General features: G+C 49.9%; 1 protein-coding gene across 2 annotated transcripts in view; it reads right to left on the bottom strand.

The window, feature by feature from the left end:
• The window catches only part of CYRIA (CYFIP related Rac1 interactor A), an 87,228-nt gene that overhangs the window by 62,528 nt on the left and 7,087 nt on the right, over window positions 1–17,613 (bottom strand). Inside the window, exon 1 of one of the 2 annotated variants that reach the window (XM_074195066.1) lies at window positions 13,858–14,170. The exons of the other annotated variant lie outside the window; for it this stretch is intronic. The gene's annotated coding sequence lies outside the window, so the exon portion shown is untranslated. Of the gene's footprint in view, window positions 1–13,857; window positions 14,171–17,613 lie in introns of those variants that run through there. 2 annotated transcript variants of the gene reach the window in all.

Genomic DNA, 17,613 nt, shown 5'->3' with positions numbered 1-17,613 from the left:
CTTCCCTGGCATCCTCAGCCTTCATCCCCAGGCCTGGACTGTTGACTACTGACTGCCATCTCCAACAAATGGCTATCTGACTTCTTGCCTGGAGACCCCCAGCATTGGGTGGAGGGAGACCTGCTACCTGCACAGGCAACTGGTTTGGCTATTCAGTACATTATCTGTTTCCTTCCCATCAACCTTGTACCTCATTCTGCCCTGAACACTTCATCTCCAGCCGACATTGGTCCTTCTCAAAAAAAGTCAGAAGCCCTGGCCCCTTCTCTCCTCTACAGCCCACTCTCAGCCTGGCTTCCTCTACAGGGCCTAGGGGATGCCTCGATCTAAGCCAAACAGACTGTGTGGAGTCTATATATGGGGGTGTTGTGTGGTGTGTAAATGTGTGGGTGTGTGAGGGGGCTGGGGGAGTGTGGATGCCGAAAAAAAGGAGACATGGTCCCTGACCTCAAGGAACCTGTTCATTTGGCTAGCAGGTGCACTGGGGGACCAGAAATGCCCCTGGGGAACTGGTGTGTCATCCTGATCACCCCAGATTTTGATCTTATTCTGGATGACTGCTGAGCCTAGAATCTCTGAGCTGAGAGGGACCTGAGAAACACCCCCCCCCGCCCCAGTCCAGTTCATCCACATCCAGGGATCTTGCCTGCACCTTCCTACAAGGGGCTGGATAGCCTTCATCTCCCCACCTCCTGAGGCAACCCATCGCCCCCACCTTCCTTCTGGATAGTTTTCATCATTAGGAACATTTCCTTCCATAGAGTCTTATGACACTCCCCATCTCTCCGAGCTGTCAGGATTAAACTTGAGTAAAGTAGCAGGAAAATCTGGAACCTAGCTGAGGATGGTTCCAAGACTTTAATGAACCATTTTTGATACTTGAATGATTAAAACAACCAAACAATTTGAACCCAACTAAGTCTGGCATGGACAGTCAGGAAGACCTGAGTTCAAATCTAGCCTTAAACACTTACCTGCTGTGTCTCTTTCTCCTAGACTCAGTTTCCTCAACCTATAAAATGGCAATAATAATAGCATCCTCTCCGTCTCTCTCTATTCTCTCTCTCTCTCTCTCTGTCTCTCTCTGTATCTCTCTCTGTCTCTCTGTCTCTGTCTCTCTGTCTTTCTCTCTCTCTGTCTCTCTGTTTCTCTGTCTCTCTGTCTCTCTCTCTGTCTCTCTCTCTCTCTCTCTCTCTCTCTCTCTCTCTCTCTCTCTCTCTCTCTCTTCCCCACACACCCTATATATGAGTGTGCATTTAGGTATGTACCTCAGTATGACTGACAAGTTAGGTCATTAGTTCCAGTTTTGGGAGTGATCTCTCCATCCTGGGGTGGGGGGGCACACAGGCAGAAAAAGCAGACCCTTCCCTCTTTGCCTGGCTGGCCAAGCTCTTGGGGCTCAGGAGTAGGCCCCTGGCTGGCATCAGACTGACTCTTGAATGAAGGTGGCCTAGAAGCTGCAGGGATAGTGCCAGTGAAGCATGGCCTCTGGTGGGCCCTTATGGCTGCACCCCCTCCCTTCTGATTACACTGGTGAGGACAGGCTGCAAAGCCCAGGGCTCTGTCCTACCTGGGCCCAGGAGGGAGCCACCCAGGAAGGAGCTCCCACAGAAGGGGAAGGTTTTCATCCCAGGATTACCTGCCCCAGCCCAGCATCCTGAGATTTGGGGCATGGCACTGAGAGATGGAGACAGGCAGGGCTTTTATTGCCCTTAGAAATGAGGAGCTGAGAAACTGGAGAGGGAACCTAGCACGAGAACCTCTGAGACGGAGACCCTGCTTAAAGGGAGCCAATCCTATCTGAATTCCAGGGTGTCCAGTATCCTGCAATGAGGCCCGCCTGGTCAGGGGTCTTGGTCTTACTCAGAATTTTGTAAACAAAGGAAGACAGAGCTGGGCCGGGGAAGGACTGAGAATGTAAACAGAGACTCCAGAGCCTCTGACTCATGGAAAGATGATGGCTTGGATAGCAAAATGGCAGCACCCATCCAGGAGATGGCATGGACACCTGCTGCTGTACCATCTGGCCAAATCTCTGGACCTTCCCGGAGCGAATGGGGGGACATCCCCAGATGCCCACCTCATGCAGTTGTTGGGAGGAAAAAGCGCTGGTGGTACCATCTCCATTTCTGTAAACATGGTTGGGGCCCAGATGAAGAGACTAAAGGCCAGAGATTCCACCAATCAACCAATCAATCAACAATTATTGATTAGTTCTTTACTATGGTATAAACACTGGAGACAATTCTCCTTAGACAACCAGAACAATCCTCTTTTAGAAAAGTTCCCCACCTCATTTTTTACTCCTTGTACTCCCCTCTAGGTCTCCACTACTCAGAGCCCATTCAAGCCACCTTACACACAGTAGGGGCCTAATCAGTGCCTATTATTGGATGGACTGATCACAAGGCTTAGATGAGATCAAGAATCCCGACTATTGGACCGTTAGCTCCCTTCATCTTCTAGGCCTTAGTAGGTGATTGATAAAATATAAATCCCTGGGCTATCTCTATGTCCTTCACTCATACAGGCAACAAGCATTTATTAAATACCTTCTGTATAGCAAAGAAAGGAAGCCCCCTGAGGAACTCATAGTCTAATGGACTATGCAAAATGCAAATGACCCTTTCCTGACAAGATGCAGTGGTATAGTGAATAAAGCACCGACCCTGAAGTCAGGAGCATCTGAGTTCAAATTCAGCCTCATTCACTTACTTAGCTATGTGACCTTGGACAAGTCACTTAACCCCATTGCCTTGCAAAATTTTTTTTTTAAAAAGATGCAATTTAGAAACATTGGAGAGAATTCTCCAAGAGAAGGTGCTACCACACACTATCTCCAGTAAGAAATGCCAACACTCATTCAGCTTCCTGGTATAACCCAAGGACTTCATCTTGTCCTAGGCTTTGTAACAGCACCTTTGGCACTTCTGGATCTTTCCATTTGTTCAGTAACTGATCTCATGGCATGTTGATCCCCTCCATTAGACAGATGAGCTTTTGGAGACCAGGACCTGTCTGACTTTTTATTTTTATTAGAATAACATCATGCTTAGAGCTTAATAAATGTCCTCCATCCATTCACTTATCCAGCACCTACTGCATACAGCACAATGTGGTTTAGGGAAGACTACTTGCGACCACTAGGGGCACCATTCACCCTGGTACTACCCCTGCCAGAGAAGGGAAGGAGCTCATTCAAGAGCCCTTGAGAACTCTCTAAAGGGAAGCTCTCTGCCATGGGAGGACAGCCACCTCCCACCACAACCCAACTTCCCACACTGATGCAATCACAAGTGTTTGATGTATATGGGCACACCTGGTCTGGAGGTTCATGGAGCAAGGGAGGGTCAAATTCAGGGCTTGATCCTGGGTAATTAATGCAATTTCATTCATTCCTGACTTCAGAAGGAGTATCTCGGAGATGCCCCCACTATCAGATCCATCTAAATACAGGTTGCACCCATAACAGGTAGCTCACAATGGGGAGGAGGGTGATGAATAGGCATAAGCTGAAGATAGAGGCCACACCAAGGCCCAGGTTAAGAGAGGATGGGAGAGGGGCGGCTAGGTGGTGCAATGGATAAAGCACTGGCCCTGGAGTCAGGAGTACCTGGGTTCAAGTCCCGTCTCAGACACTTAATAATTACCTAGCTGTGTGGCCTTGGCCAAGCCACTTAACCCCGTTTGCCTTGCAAAAACCTAAGGAAAAAAAAGAGAGAGGATGGGAGAGAAGAGAAGAACAGGGTGGTCTCTACTGAGGCTGGTCCACAGGTAGAGTCCATGTGGGTCTCCTGGGAAAGTCAAGAATCTGGATCCTGAACTCTGTCCCTTAGAACCAGAGTGACTTCAAAAAGTCACTGCCTCCTCCGGGGGGAGCAGGGAGGACCCTCTTCTGGACAATGACTTCTCTCAGAGCCCCTGTGGTAGCACCTGGCTACCCGGGCCCCAAGGACCCTCCCAACTCCACATGCCTCTTGGTCTCTTCATGAAGAAGGAAGGGGTATCTGAACTTCCTTCTGAAGCAGAGTGCATCACATTCCAGTTTCTCTCCTGGGACAGCAGATAAAGCCTGGCACAGGATGCCATCTGTTCCCATCCATGGAACTAGGTGAGAGCCAGAAAGAATGCCACGGCTCAGAGCCAGGGAAAATTCACACTTTCTGATGAGCCCACAGATCCTCATCTGCCTCCCCAGGCAGAAGGAAATCATCTTTCCCCAAGAATGGGGGCGTTGCGACCTGATGTCTGGAGTCCCCATCTCCTGAGCCATGGAAGGAGCAGCCCCAATGAGAGGCGGGTGCCATCCTAAAACTGGTGGCTCTAAAGTCGGAGACTATTCAGAGGTCATCGAGTCAGGTTGGGAAACTGAAGACTAGGGAAGGGGAATCATCTCCCCAGGCTGGCACACACAGCCCCAGGGCAAGGGGATGAGCCAGGATTTGGCATCATAGCCTCTAACTTTGCGTCTACCAAACAATCTACCAAACAACCCCTAAGAGAGATCCTACATTAAGAATCTGAGGCTTAGAAAGGTGAGCAGGAACATGGCACCTAGTGGGAGGGAGCATGGAAGGAGACCCTAGATTCCATTTTGGATCTGCTAGTTACAATCTCTGGCAGGGTCAGGAGGGGCCTTCCCTCTTTGGTCCTCACACATCTCATTAGAACAGATGAAGAAATCAGGACACACAGAGGTTAGAGACTACCCAGTGAGGACATATCTGAGGAAGGACTGATGCCCATCCTGGATGCCATGTCAAACTGGCACCATCAGGCAGGAATCTATAACCTTTTAGGCATTCCTTGCACCCCCACTGAGAGTCTGTGAAGACTATGAACCCCTTCCCAGAAATGTTTAAAATATATTAAGTTAAAGAGAATACAAAGGAAGGTAGTATAGCAAACTATATTACAAAGTGCTCAAAATTAAAATTATTTGGTACTGGCTAAGAAATAAGAGTGGTAGATCAGTGGAATAGATCAGATACACAAATCTCAGTATATGACCATAGTAGCAGTGTTTGATAAACTCAATCATTCAAATTTTTAGAAAAAGAGCTCACTATTTGACAAAAACTGCTGGGAAGACACTAAGTTTAGACCAACATCTTACACTATATGCCAACATAGGGAACATGAGTATATGAGTTAGACATAAAGGGTAATATCATAAGCAAATGAGGAGAGCAAGGAATAGTTGAAGGAAAGAACTTTTGAGTTAACAAGAGACTGAGAGAAAATGGATAATTTTGTTCACATTAAATTAAAATTTCTTTTGCACAAACAAAACCAATGCAACCAAAATTAGAAGGAAAGCAGAAACTTGGGAAATAACTTTCATAGCAAGTATCTCTGATGAAGATCTCATTTTTCAGATAGGGAGGTGAGTCAAATTTGTAAGTATGAAAGTCATTTCCCAATTGATAAATTATCAAAGGATATGGACAAGTTGTTTTCACATGGAAGAAATCAAAGATGTGGATAGGCATATGAACATAATGCTCTGAATCACAACTGATTGGGAAAATGAAAATTAAAACAACTCTGAGGTACCACCTCTCACTTATCAAATCGACTAATATGACAAAAAAAAGGAAAATGATCAATGTTGGAGAGGATGAAAGAAAACTGTGTCTTAATGCATTGCCGGTGGAATTGTGAACTCAGGCAACCATTCTGGAGAGCAGTTTGGAACTAGACTCAGAGAGCTATAAAACTGATCTAGCGATACAGTGCTGGGTCTATACCCTAAAGAAATAAAAAAAAAAGGGGGGGAGGACCTAAATGTACAAAAATATTTATAACAGTTTTATTTGTGTAGGGGGAAAAAAGGAAATTGAGGGGATGTCCACTAGTTAGGGAATGGCTGAATAAGTTGTGGAAGATGAATGAAATGGAATGTGGTGCTAAAAGAAATGATGGGTAGAATGATTTCAGAGAAGGCTGGAAAGACTTCCATGAACTGAGGCAAGGTGAAATGAGCACCTTAACAATAACACTGTGCCATGATCTACTGTGATCCCTTAGCTCCTCTTGGCAACTTGGGGATCCAAGAGAATTTCCAAGAACTCGTGATGGAAAATTCTGCTTCCCAAGAAGTAGTTTGAATGCAGATTGAAGCATGCCACTTTCACTTTCTTTTTTCCCTTTTGTTGTTTTTTTCACAATATGACTGATATGAAAATATGCTTTACATGATTACACATATATAACCTATATCAAATTCTTACCATTTTAGGGAGAAAAGAAGGGAGGGAGGGAGGGAGGGAGGGAAAAAAAATCTGGAATTCAAAACTCTTTTTAAATGAATACTAAAAGTTGTCTATGGGTAGTTGGAAAAAATGAATACTTTTTATTTTTAAAAAAAGAAGTCAAATGCATAAAGTAAAATACATAATACTACAAAATTAATTATTTCAAAATATTATTAAAATATTTTTAAATCTTAGATTAAGAATACTTTCAAGTGTTAAATCCTCTTTGCTTGCAATTCTCCACTATAACTTGTGATCACAGGCACCCCCCTCCACTCTCCATTCTGAAGAATAGTGACACAACTTGGGTTTGGTGGGAGCATTTACAAGTCATGTGCCCTTTGGGATTCAGTTTCCTCATCTTTTAAATGGGATGATAACCTGTATTTTGTCTGCCTCCCAAGACTGTGCTAAGGATCACGGGAGAGACTGGGAAGCAAGTTTGGAAACAAGGAGAAGGTCATATTGAGCACCCGAATAGCCACTGCCCCCAGGTAGGGTCCAGATGGGCAGGAGGGAGGGGAGGAGGCCGCCATGCATCCAAGATCAGTCCTTGGGTGGCCTGGGGGGTGCGGTGGCTTTCCCAGACTTGACTGTAGAAGCCCTACTCCAGCCTCAGTCCCGGTCAGGGTGTGGTAGAGGACATCTCACATCTGAGAAAGCTTTGGAACTGCATTGCCCTAGGCTCCGGCTCTGGGGGAGGCCACTCTTCAGTCTGGCACATCGAGGCAGAACAGAGTAAAGGGGAGGAAATGCCCGTTCAGATAACAGCAAGTGCACCCCCAGACCCCCTCCCCTGTCCTGCTATGGGTAGCCAGAAGCTTGGGAAGAAGCCCAGCACCATCAGAGGCAGCTTCTGAGAAGGGTCAAAGATCACCCCCTCCTCCCCTCCTTTCCTACTGGATGATAAGGCCTTCTTCACAAACTCCTGGGGGATGGGAGGCTCAGAGAGGAGGAAGCTCTGGAGAGGGAGACAAGTTCCTCAAAGTGACACAGAGAGGAAGGAGGTGGGACTCAAGAGGAGACCAAGTCACTGACTCTCAGAGCTGGAGGGCTCTCAGCAGCCATCTCGCCCAGAGAGCTTCCCCGTTGTCATCACCCCCTCCCGAAATCCTTCCCCCATCTAGTGAGTGGAAAAACAAGCGGGTGCTGTGCTCCAGGCCTGAGCTGTGTCTGCCTTCACAGAAGGAGGTTATCACCAGGTAGCAAGTGCTAAACAGAAGGGGAGCAAGGGGAAAAGGGGAAAGAAGGGGGCCTGGGGAGGCTATGGGGACCAGGGCTGAGGTCCTGCTCTCTAAGCCCAGACCTCAGTGAAGGGCTAAAGGTGCCCAAGCAGTCCATATGCACCTACTGGGTGGCCAGTTGGGAATATCAAGAGTGCCTGTCCTCAAGGAGCTCACATTCTTATGGGGAAAAAACACCAAGGGACATGTCTCCACCATGTCACATGGCTTTGACCAAAGGGGCATGGATCAGGACACAGAAATCAACAAGCATTTATTAAGCACCAGGTGTATGCTTGGTGCTGGGCATACAAAGTTGAAATCAAGATGGCCACTCTAGTGATCCCGTCGATGTTGTCAGAAGTCACCCGCCACCCCAGGCCGATACAAGGCTGAGTTGGGAGATGGGAAGCCCTGGGTTCCAGTCTTGTTTCTGACATTTCTGGGCTGGTGGCCATAGTCCACCTTGGTTTCCTTTTTTACTAAATGGAGAATATAAATCCCAATTCCCAATCTCATGGGCCTGCCATGAGACTTGGCTCACCAAGTCATGGATGAATAGCTCTTTTAAGTGCTCTGAGACACCTAAGGAATTATTGCTGGTATTTTTATTCAGAGTTAGTATTTGTTGCTTATTTCCCAGACAACAGAGGTGGGGGCGGGGGCAAGGACCATTGCCCTCATTTGACTGAGCAAGAAACAGACCCCAAAAAAGAGAAGTCCCCAAAGCTGGCTAAGTGACTGAGCCAAGATGTGAAGCTAGGTCTCCCACTGCAAGTGAAAGACTGTTTGGTTGCACTCTCACTATGGTCCCATCAGGTCCTCTGGGGGGAAAATGAACCTTTACATTGGGTAATGTGAGAAGAAGGTCACCACTTCCTCTTCTTCCAATCTTCAGGGCTTACGAAGGTCTACAAGACCTCACACCTCTGGGGAGAAGGGCAAGTTACCATCATATCAGTACAAAAAAAGAAAAGGAAAAAGATCAGAAGCTAGAGAGAAAAGTGATTTGTCCAAGGACAAATCGTGAGGGAGTAACTGGATCAAGAGTCAAATGAGACCTTCTGATGATAAATATAGCATTCTTGGGATTATTTGTGAGACCTCATGAAAGGCCAGGCCATGGCTAGTGGAAACCTGGGGGGGGGGGGGTGGCCACTTCCCTGGACCAAGCACTCATTAAAGAACCAGGAAAGAAAATGATAGAGGCCTGGTTCTGAGAGTTGAGCCCTCGTTTCCACATGGGCAAAGACCTTCTACTCTGTTGAATGGAGAGCTGAGCCTGGCCTTGTTCTGGGCGTCCTCTTTCTCATGCCATCCACTCTTTCTCACTCCTTCTAGAGGCACAGGGGTCTGTACTTGGGGGTCAAATCCCTCCTCTGTCACTTACTAGGTGTATGACCCTGAACAAGACAAGTAGAGCTGCTGAGGCTCAGACAGCCCTTTAAAGATATAAGGTACCATGGGTAGTGTTCCATCTCAAAGGAGGGTGTCCCCACAAAGGAAGAGCAGAGTTCCTTGACATCTTGGTGGTCTTCTCCCATTATTTCCCCTAAAAGTCAAGGGACGCTTGGAGACATCCATTGGTTGGTTTCTGTGTTTTTGTAAAGAGGCAGCTATGGTGTGGTCCTGGTTGTCTATTTAACTTACAGACTTCAATATGGCGACCCATTCTCTTCCCAGCCCAGCCACCCCTTGGGTTCGCTTTTATGGGCCTTCTACTTTTAAACCTCTAAATCCAGGGGGACCCTACTTCTCTATTTGTATTTGCCAGGGAGACATGAAAGAAGGTAGATGAATGAGATTAGTTTGGGCTTGGAGTCCTTGTGAAGAGAGAGCCAACATGAAAGACTATTATCTGTGACCTTAGTCAGGGACCTAGTTCTCTCTGAACCTTGGCAGAATCCTCTGCAAAGCAAGAGACAAGGCTAGATGAGCTCTGAGGTCCCCTGGCATTCAGGTCTTTGATTGAGGTTGACAAGGGTCACTGGGGCATCTCTGAGGTTCCAGGTCTGAAAGAACATTGACGAATACAAGACAAAAATATTCCCAGCAGGTTTGGAAGGTAATGAGGTCAGCACAACGCTTCTGCCATTTTCAAAGGCCGTCATAGAAACAACTCTTTCTTCAGTAACAACCACAATTCAAAAATCGTTGGGAGTGATCATCCTTGACAACAATGAACCCCCTGCCTCCAGTTCCATTGATGAGACCCTTTATGTCTCTGCTAGAAATGGAATTAGGTTTCCTATAGATCTAGATCAAGAAAGGACCTCAGAGGCTGACCACTCCAGCCACTTGATTTTACAGATGAAGAAAATGAGGTGCAAGGGGGTTAAATGGACACATGGGAGCGGTACATGACAGAACTGAGGCCGGTTCTCAAGTCCTATGACATATCTGCTGGACATCTCCTCACTGGGCTTCCCATTCTCCAGCCATCATCCTCTCCCTCCCACTATGATTCAGTCTGGGCCCTGGGTCCCCCCAGTCCCTCCCACTTCAACTAAGGAGCCTTCACTTTAACTCACCCAGAACAAGGTTCCTAGGATGCTCCCCAGTCAACCTGAGTTCATGCCATCACCATAAAACACTTAGCCCTCTCCTTTCCAACCCCTTTTTGTGGGCTGTCTTAGAATGTAATCTCCTTAAGGGGAAAGGAAGACATTTTGGTGCTTACCACAGAGTTTGTCACATGGAAAATAATCTATAAACTCTGCATCCAGCCAGCCAGCCAGCCCTCCATGCATCCATCTACCCTAGCCAGATCCTTTATTTTCCATTGGGCTGCCTCTCCTATGTTAAAAGTTCCACAAGATATTGAGAGGCCATTTCCACAGCCGCTGATATTTAGGATGATGCCTCAAATGTTTGGAAGACAGATGACCCCCAAAGACCAAGGACAACCCCTTGCCATAAGGTGAGTCCTTTCTCCTCAAATGTTCTCACCTAGCCTGGGAATGGGGGGTTTACCTTCTGTCCCCACCCAGGGGGCTATAAGCACCCTTTACATCAAAAGGACCCCAGGGATTGGCAGGCTGTCAGAGAACATCAGATCTCAAGGTTAGGAGGGACCTGAGAACAGAGAGAACAGAAAGCCAGAGGGGAGACAGAACTTAGAAGACAGAACAGCAAAGTTGGGGGAGGGGGGAGTTGTTCCTCTGTTTCTTGAAGGGGAAGCCTGAAACCCAGGAAGGAGAAGGGCCTCTCGGCCACCAGGGCCCAGTGACAGCCAAGTGGGGCACCTGGCCCCCAGCCCAGGGGCCTCACCACTCTCCTGAGGACTCAGAGCAGCTATGATAAGCAAGAGGACCAACATTTTGTTAGGAAATTCAGATTCTGGGCAACCACTGGCCTAGTTGAAGTGGGGCCTGTGGCCAGGGGCCTCTTCCTCAAGAGAAGCTGCCCCTGTTGAGCCTGAACACGGGACAATGGGGATCATTTGGTCCCCCATTTCCCCTCCTGCAAGGTTTCTATCCCATATGTGTGGGTCCTTTTTCCTTTTCCTATCCTTGCCTTTCACTTTCCTTTTAAAAACTAAACCTTTCTTTGCCTGGGGCTTGGTGAGTCAACTGAGCCATGCACCCCAACAGGGAGCAACTTTCACTTCCCCCTTCTTCGGGCTTCCTGGGGAATTTCGAAAGGGTCCCCCATCAGTCAGACTCCCCACTCCTGCCTGAAGTGGAGCAGTTGTCCTGGATGGGTCCTAGGCCTCAAGATTGCCTTGATCGTCAGGCTGCCAGAAGCTTCCTCCCTGAACCCCCAAATCCCCCGGCACATCTCCAGTCCCTGTTCGGATGTGACTCTCTTTCTCCACAGGCTGGAAGCTTCCAGACTGCCCCCGAGGCCCCCGAGCAGAGCCAGGCCACAAAGGCTACCCAGGGGCCCACACTTAGACTTCCTTTGAAATCTCTGGGCCCGGAGGGAGGGAGGTGGACGCTGGGAAAGCCCAGCTGCTGGGGAACATGAAAGGCTTTTTGTTTGCTTGGTCTTTTGGTTTCTTAAGCACACACACAGATATTAAGAGTGGTTTTGCAAAACTATTTTTGACTCCAAGTACCTCAATGCTGCTCTAAAGGCCAGAAAAGAAATGCTCAGAGACTCAATCCAAAGTGGGCCACCATGTTTGCCGAGGGCCGCTAAAGGAGGTTGTGGAGAAACGGAGTCTAGAACATGGAATGGCTGGGCTGGGAGGGACCTTAGAACAGGTCGAGATGGCAAGGGGCTCTAGTTTCCATGTTCGAACACAGAACAGCAGAGCTGGGAAGGCCTTAGAACCCAGCAGGAGAACCTTAGAGCAGAGAAAGGGAGAGCCAGGAGGTGATTAGAGTGGAGATGAGAAGGACAGGGAAGAGGGGCTTCATCTGGTTCAGTGCCTGTATTTTGGGTGGGATGATGAGGGGGGGGGGCAGGCAGAAAATTAAGGCCTTCTTATGGGAACTCCTAGAGTGGCCTAATGGGGAGGATGGGAAAACTCCCCCCTCCCCCCAAATGCAACACTATATTCAGAGATAGAGATTCTTGGTTTAAATTCCATCTCAGACACCCACTCTCAGGAAATCCTGGGACAAATGACCTAATCTCTCTGACGTTCAGGGAGACAGACCCTTTTGACAGTATTGAGACAAAAACCACAAAGATTTTTAAATGCATAAAGTAAAACCTATAGGATGACAAAGGAAACCAATTATATTCATATACATTGTTCTTCCACCCCCCTCATTAAAGTTCACAGACCCTCTGATTTTTACCCACAGACCCTTTGGGGAAATCTATGAACCCCAGATTAAGAACCTCAGGTCTTAATGGCACCCGAGGACCCTCCCATATCTAACCTCTAGGAATCTATGAGCCTGTTTCATAGACTAATGCCCATAGTGGGCACCCAGAGCTGGCATGAGGCTGGGATGATATTGCTATCACTGGTCAAAGCAGTCATCATGGCAGAGCTTCTCAGATTCAGGGAAGAATTGGGTCTCTGTCCTAGGCTCTGTTCAGCCCACCTCGTCCTCTGGACGGGGCCTATCAATTGAGAAGAGTTCTGCTAAGCCAGGATGGGCCAGGAGTTCTGAGTCTGGGATCTGGGAACCCTGGAGAAGAGAAGCCTTAGGGTAGGTATGAGACTGCCTTGTCCCAGATGTGTTCTGTTGGGTCCTAGAAGGCAGGAGCTGGGTGGAGGGTACAAAGAGGAAAGCCTTCCTAACGAGTGCTGTGTTGCGTGAAGAGATATGGGAAGGTTTGCCAGCAGAGGCTGGGGGCAGGACAGACCCCTCTGGAAGCCCTTCCTCATGGGCCATCCTGGACCAGCTTGGGACTAGCCTGGGGGGACTGGCTCTGCTGACTTAGAGCATAAAGGGCCAAAGGGCCCTTTGGGACAATCTTTGTCTTGTGGACTTCTTCAGAGTGAGCGCTATCTCAGCAGGGCAGAGGAGACCCTGACCCCCTTAACATCTGGAAGACTTGGGCATCATGACAGAAATGAATTACTGAGGAGGAGAAAGAGGAGGGGAGAGATGAAGAGGAAGAAAGACCACGACATTTCAGTTGAGTTTTGCAGCATCAGTGGGGAGAACAGAGCTCAATAGAAAAGGCCTAGCAGGGGACCCCAGGGAACAGCTCCCCTCTTCAGCAGATGTCCCTTAAGACAAGTCAACATTTAAGCACTTATTCCAGACAACTCTAAAGGAAGTCAAAAACTGTCCATGGAAATTCTGTCCATTCTTCAAATGCTCCTGCACCTTCAGGACCTCCTGACCCCAAGATCCTTCAAATCTGTACCTTAGATGTCAGAGCTCCAGGTTCAAATCTGTCTGAGGCACAGTCCCAGGCTATCAGAATGCCTGGCTTCCAATTTTGTCTCAGCTACTGTAAAATGAGGAGGTTGGATCTCATGACATCTGGGGTTCCTGTAACTTTAGAACTGGGATCCCATCCCCACATGAAGGCAGGAAACAGGGAATGCTATAGGCTGACTTGCCCACCAACGCCCATAGTAGACTGATGCCCATGGTAGACAACACCCATGGTAGATCAATGCCCATAGCAGACCAATGCCCATAGAAGACTTCCACATCTAAGGAAAGTCAAACCATCCAGTCATCAATGAGAACCTGCCCTGGGTGAGATAGAGTGCTCACCACTGGGAAGATAGGAAGGTAGAAACAGTTCCTGCTCTCAAGGAGCTGACAGTCTATGGGACAGAAAACTTACAAGGATGCCTGGCTCTTTGGGGGATAATCCCAAAGGGGAGCCTGGCATTAAGGGGGTTTCAGTAAAGGCTTCTTTAGAGGGGTGAATTGGGCCTGGAGACAGGAGATAAGGATGGAGAGAACTCCAGGCCTGGAATGGTCAGGGAAAAAGTAAGGAAATTGCCTTACCCTGGTGAAGACCCCACTGGGAGTAGCAGCCCCAATTTTTCCCAAGGCCAGCCAGTCCTCACTAGCAGTCCATGTATAAGAGGGGGCATCAGATGGTCGGGGTATCCAAGGCTAGGCTTGGCAGGACAAGTTCTGAGGGTTCCAGGGAAGTAGAGAAAAGGATTGGGTGCTGTTGAACTCGTTGGTTCCCCAAGGGTTGAGATGGGAAAATGAGGAGAGTGGGAGCTAGAGCAGAGGGGTTGGCCGAGAGAGATCTGGGGGTAGAGGGGGCAGAGACCACAAGGAAGATGAGGGAGAGGGGGCAAGATATCAGCTACAGGCATTTCAGAACTATGAGGTAGCCAAAAATCAAAGGGGGAGCCGCCTCTATGAGTATCTGGGGGGTGGAGATCTTAGGCAATGTGCCAGTTGGGGGCCTGGGGTGTTAGGGTATGAGAGAGAGTATCAATGTGCCTCATTGATCTCCCTGAGGAAAGCCATTGAGTGTCCAGGAGGTGCCTAGATACTGAAGAGAATAAAGAGGAGACAATGAACCTGGAAGGAGGGGAGGTCCTGGAGAGATGGAGGCCCAGAGGTCACCGGGGGACACAGAGCACCCAGCTCTGACCACAACCAAGGAGTGGGGAGGGACAAGGGGGAGGACGGCGGTCATGAGACCGAGTAGTGAGTCTGAGAAGGTGGAGGAAAGAAGGTGGGCAAGGGTTCAGGATGGCTGAGAGCTGGAGACCTGTGGAGAAGGGATCCCAGAGAATGAGGGACTGTGGGGGTAGAGACAGGGGTCAGTGGGGGACAGGGAACAGAATCCCAAGGCTGGAGAGGGGGTGATGAAGGGAACACGAGGGTCACTGAGGAAGGAGCTTAAGGGTTTGCACTTAGGCCAGGTTGTGCCAGGGTGGCAGGTATCTGGGCACACTGGGTGGGGAGGGGGGAATCACTGTGATCAGGGGCTGCATGGATTCTAGGTAAGACAGGAAAGGGAGGGAGGCCAGTGCCAGGCTGTGGAGGCCTCAGTTGGCAGTCAATTCATTTGGGCAAGTCATGACACTTCTCTGCTGTAAGAGGAGACCCGGCTTAGTGAGCAGGGAGCGACCCCTGCATTCAAGGGAGTCAGGAGGACTTGGGGGAGAATCCTGCTCCCGGCACACCTGGGCAGTGCCAGCCTGGGTGAATTATAAAGCCTCTCTGGGGTCCGAGTCTCGGGGCTGTTTCTTTGATGAAAGGTGATAGAATCTCTGGAATAGTGGAAAGCATGTGAGGATTGCAGCCAGAGACCTGGGTTCAAGTCCTGCCTCTGGCATGAAGTGCCTTAACCTCCCTGCCTCAGTTTCCTGATCTGTAAAATGAGGATAATAAGAGGTGTGCCACCTCCCCTGCAGGCTTGTGGTGGGACATAAACAAACGCCCCAAACTCCTTCACAAGTTTTCCAGTCCTTTATGAACCAATCCGCATTTATGAAAATCCTGCTGTTGGCGGCTCCTCCTGGGGCCACATCACGGGGCCTGACGAAAATGGAGGAAATGGTGATGACTGTGCTAGCCGACCCCCAAGCCCTCCAGTTCCGAGGGGTCTCCCATCTCTCTCACCCCCCCCCAGCAAACCCTGGCCACCCTGGTGAGGTGCAGTTAAATTAATCAGGAGGGAAACAAAGCCTGGCCGTTGTGGGGGCCGGGGGCTCTGCCCTTGGGTCCCTCGGCTTAAACAAGAAAGAAATCGAGGATCAAGGAATGAATTCAGAAAACGAAATGTCAGTCTGTTTTGTTGCCTTTGTAACCCCAGGAGTTCTAGCTTAGCTATTTTAAAACCATTTTCTGAGAAGGGGGCCAGAGGCTGCCGCGCGGCCGTCTGGCCCAGCCTGACCATTTTGTAGAAGAGGAAATTGAGGCCTGGAGAGCAAAGAGGACTTGCCCAAGGGGACACCGACTTGGCAATGAGAGGGACCTGGGAGAGTTGTCGGACCCTCTGTGTTTACAGTTGAGGAAACTGAGGACCAGGGAGTTTGGGTGACACCCCCCCAAGTGACAAGGGTAGCAAGAGAAGGCCAGCACTTGAACCCTGAGCCCTAGACACTAAATGCGGTGGCCAGAGCAGACTCCAATGACTGCACAGCCTCACCTGCTCTGCAGCTCACCCCTTCACCTGGGGACCCCCCCTTCCCTCCCCTTCATAGGTACCCCCAGCCCAGAGCCAGGCTCACTTCACAATTCTGGAAGTGGCCGCTGCGGGCCTCAGACGCGTGTGCCCAGGTTCCCGCAGAAATGGAGTGGAGGAGCCCCTGCCCCACCAAAGGGATGCTTCCCCAGGCCCTTCGGCTGCCAGAGCTGCCTTTACTTTCCTGACAGTGCACTGGCCAGTGAAGGGATGGGGGTGGGGGGAGAGTGACGGAGACAGAGACAGACAGAGAGACCAATCCCTCCACGAGCACCCAGGCTTGGAGACCCACCTGGGCGGAGTGGGACCCCCAGCTTCTCTGGTCCCAAACTGCCCGGATCCTGAGGCCACCAGTCCAGAGATGGGGTGGGGGAGGGGAATGACAAGACCCAGACATTCTGGGACTCAGTGTGAGACCCAGCAACATAAAATCTTGAGAACTCGGGGTAACTTTTCTGTTCTGACAAGTTGAGAGACCTTGGACCAGTCCCCCAAACCCCTCACTGTCCCCATCTGTAGAAGGGAATGAGGACTGCTCTGCCCGTGGGTCTGGCAGGGGGTCACAGATGAGGGGTATACTCCATCAGGGTCAGGTAGGATTACAAATAAGGAAACCGAGGCCAAGTAACATCACTCTGTTTGGAAATAGCCAAGTCAGAAATCAATCTGGCTGCCCCCCTCCCCTACCAGGAGGCATCTGTAAAGTGGGGGACCCCTATCCTTGGTGAGCTTGTAGAGAGAAGCTGGGGGCGCCCCTCCAGCCTTGTGGAGATGCCCTTGAGGGGGCCCTGCTCCCGGGCCTCCTTGACAGGAGGGCCAGCTGCTCAGAGCTGCACACCGTGTCTGGGCTGAGGACCCCGGGTCTGCATGGACAAAGGCCCTGGGGTGAAGTGAACCCCGAAGCTTTTCTGGATGAGGAGAGACAGGGCTGAGGCTCCAGGTTGGGGAGGGGACCTGGGGGGCCCTGGAGTCTTCCCCACCAGAGGTGGGAGCTCAGCGCCCAGCCGCCTCCGGCCCACGAGGGGCTGGCTTCCCCAGACCTCAGGCTCCCATGATGTGGCCTGTCCTGGAGCTGCTGCATTCCCTCCTCGAACTCTTGCTTTGCTCATCCAAAAAATAGGGTCTCCCTGTCTCAGTACGTCTGTCTCCTACACACACTGCCATCCCCCACCCCACACATCACACACACTCACATATATCACACATGCACACACATCACACATCACACATGCACACACTCAACATACATCACACACTCGCACAAGCACACACATGACACATGCACGCACATCACACACATAGCATGCACGCACACACATCACACAAACACACACATAACACACACACACACACACACACACACACACACACTCTCACAGAGTTTTAGGGCAGAACATGCTCTCTCAAAGCCCAGGGCCAGACCCTTCCCTGGGCCAGAGGAGGCCCAAGCGCAGCCTCAATGAGGCCAGTGAGCTGTGGGGGCCGGCGCTGGGTGGGCCGGCCCAGGCTGCACCTCCTGAATCAGCCCCTCTGGTTTCGTCCTCGGGGGTAGGAGGAGAAAAGGCCGCTCTGTGGCGAGGCCCCACACAATGGCCTGGAGATCCTCT

Source organism: Macrotis lagotis, chromosome 1, assembly GCF_037893015.1.
Source record: "Macrotis lagotis isolate mMagLag1 chromosome 1, bilby.v1.9.chrom.fasta, whole genome shotgun sequence".
Lineage (NCBI taxonomy): Eukaryota > Metazoa > Chordata > Mammalia > Peramelemorphia > Peramelidae > Macrotis > Macrotis lagotis.
The sequence above is the reverse complement of the archived record's forward strand: the minus strand, read 5'-3'. Positions and strand labels throughout refer to the sequence as shown.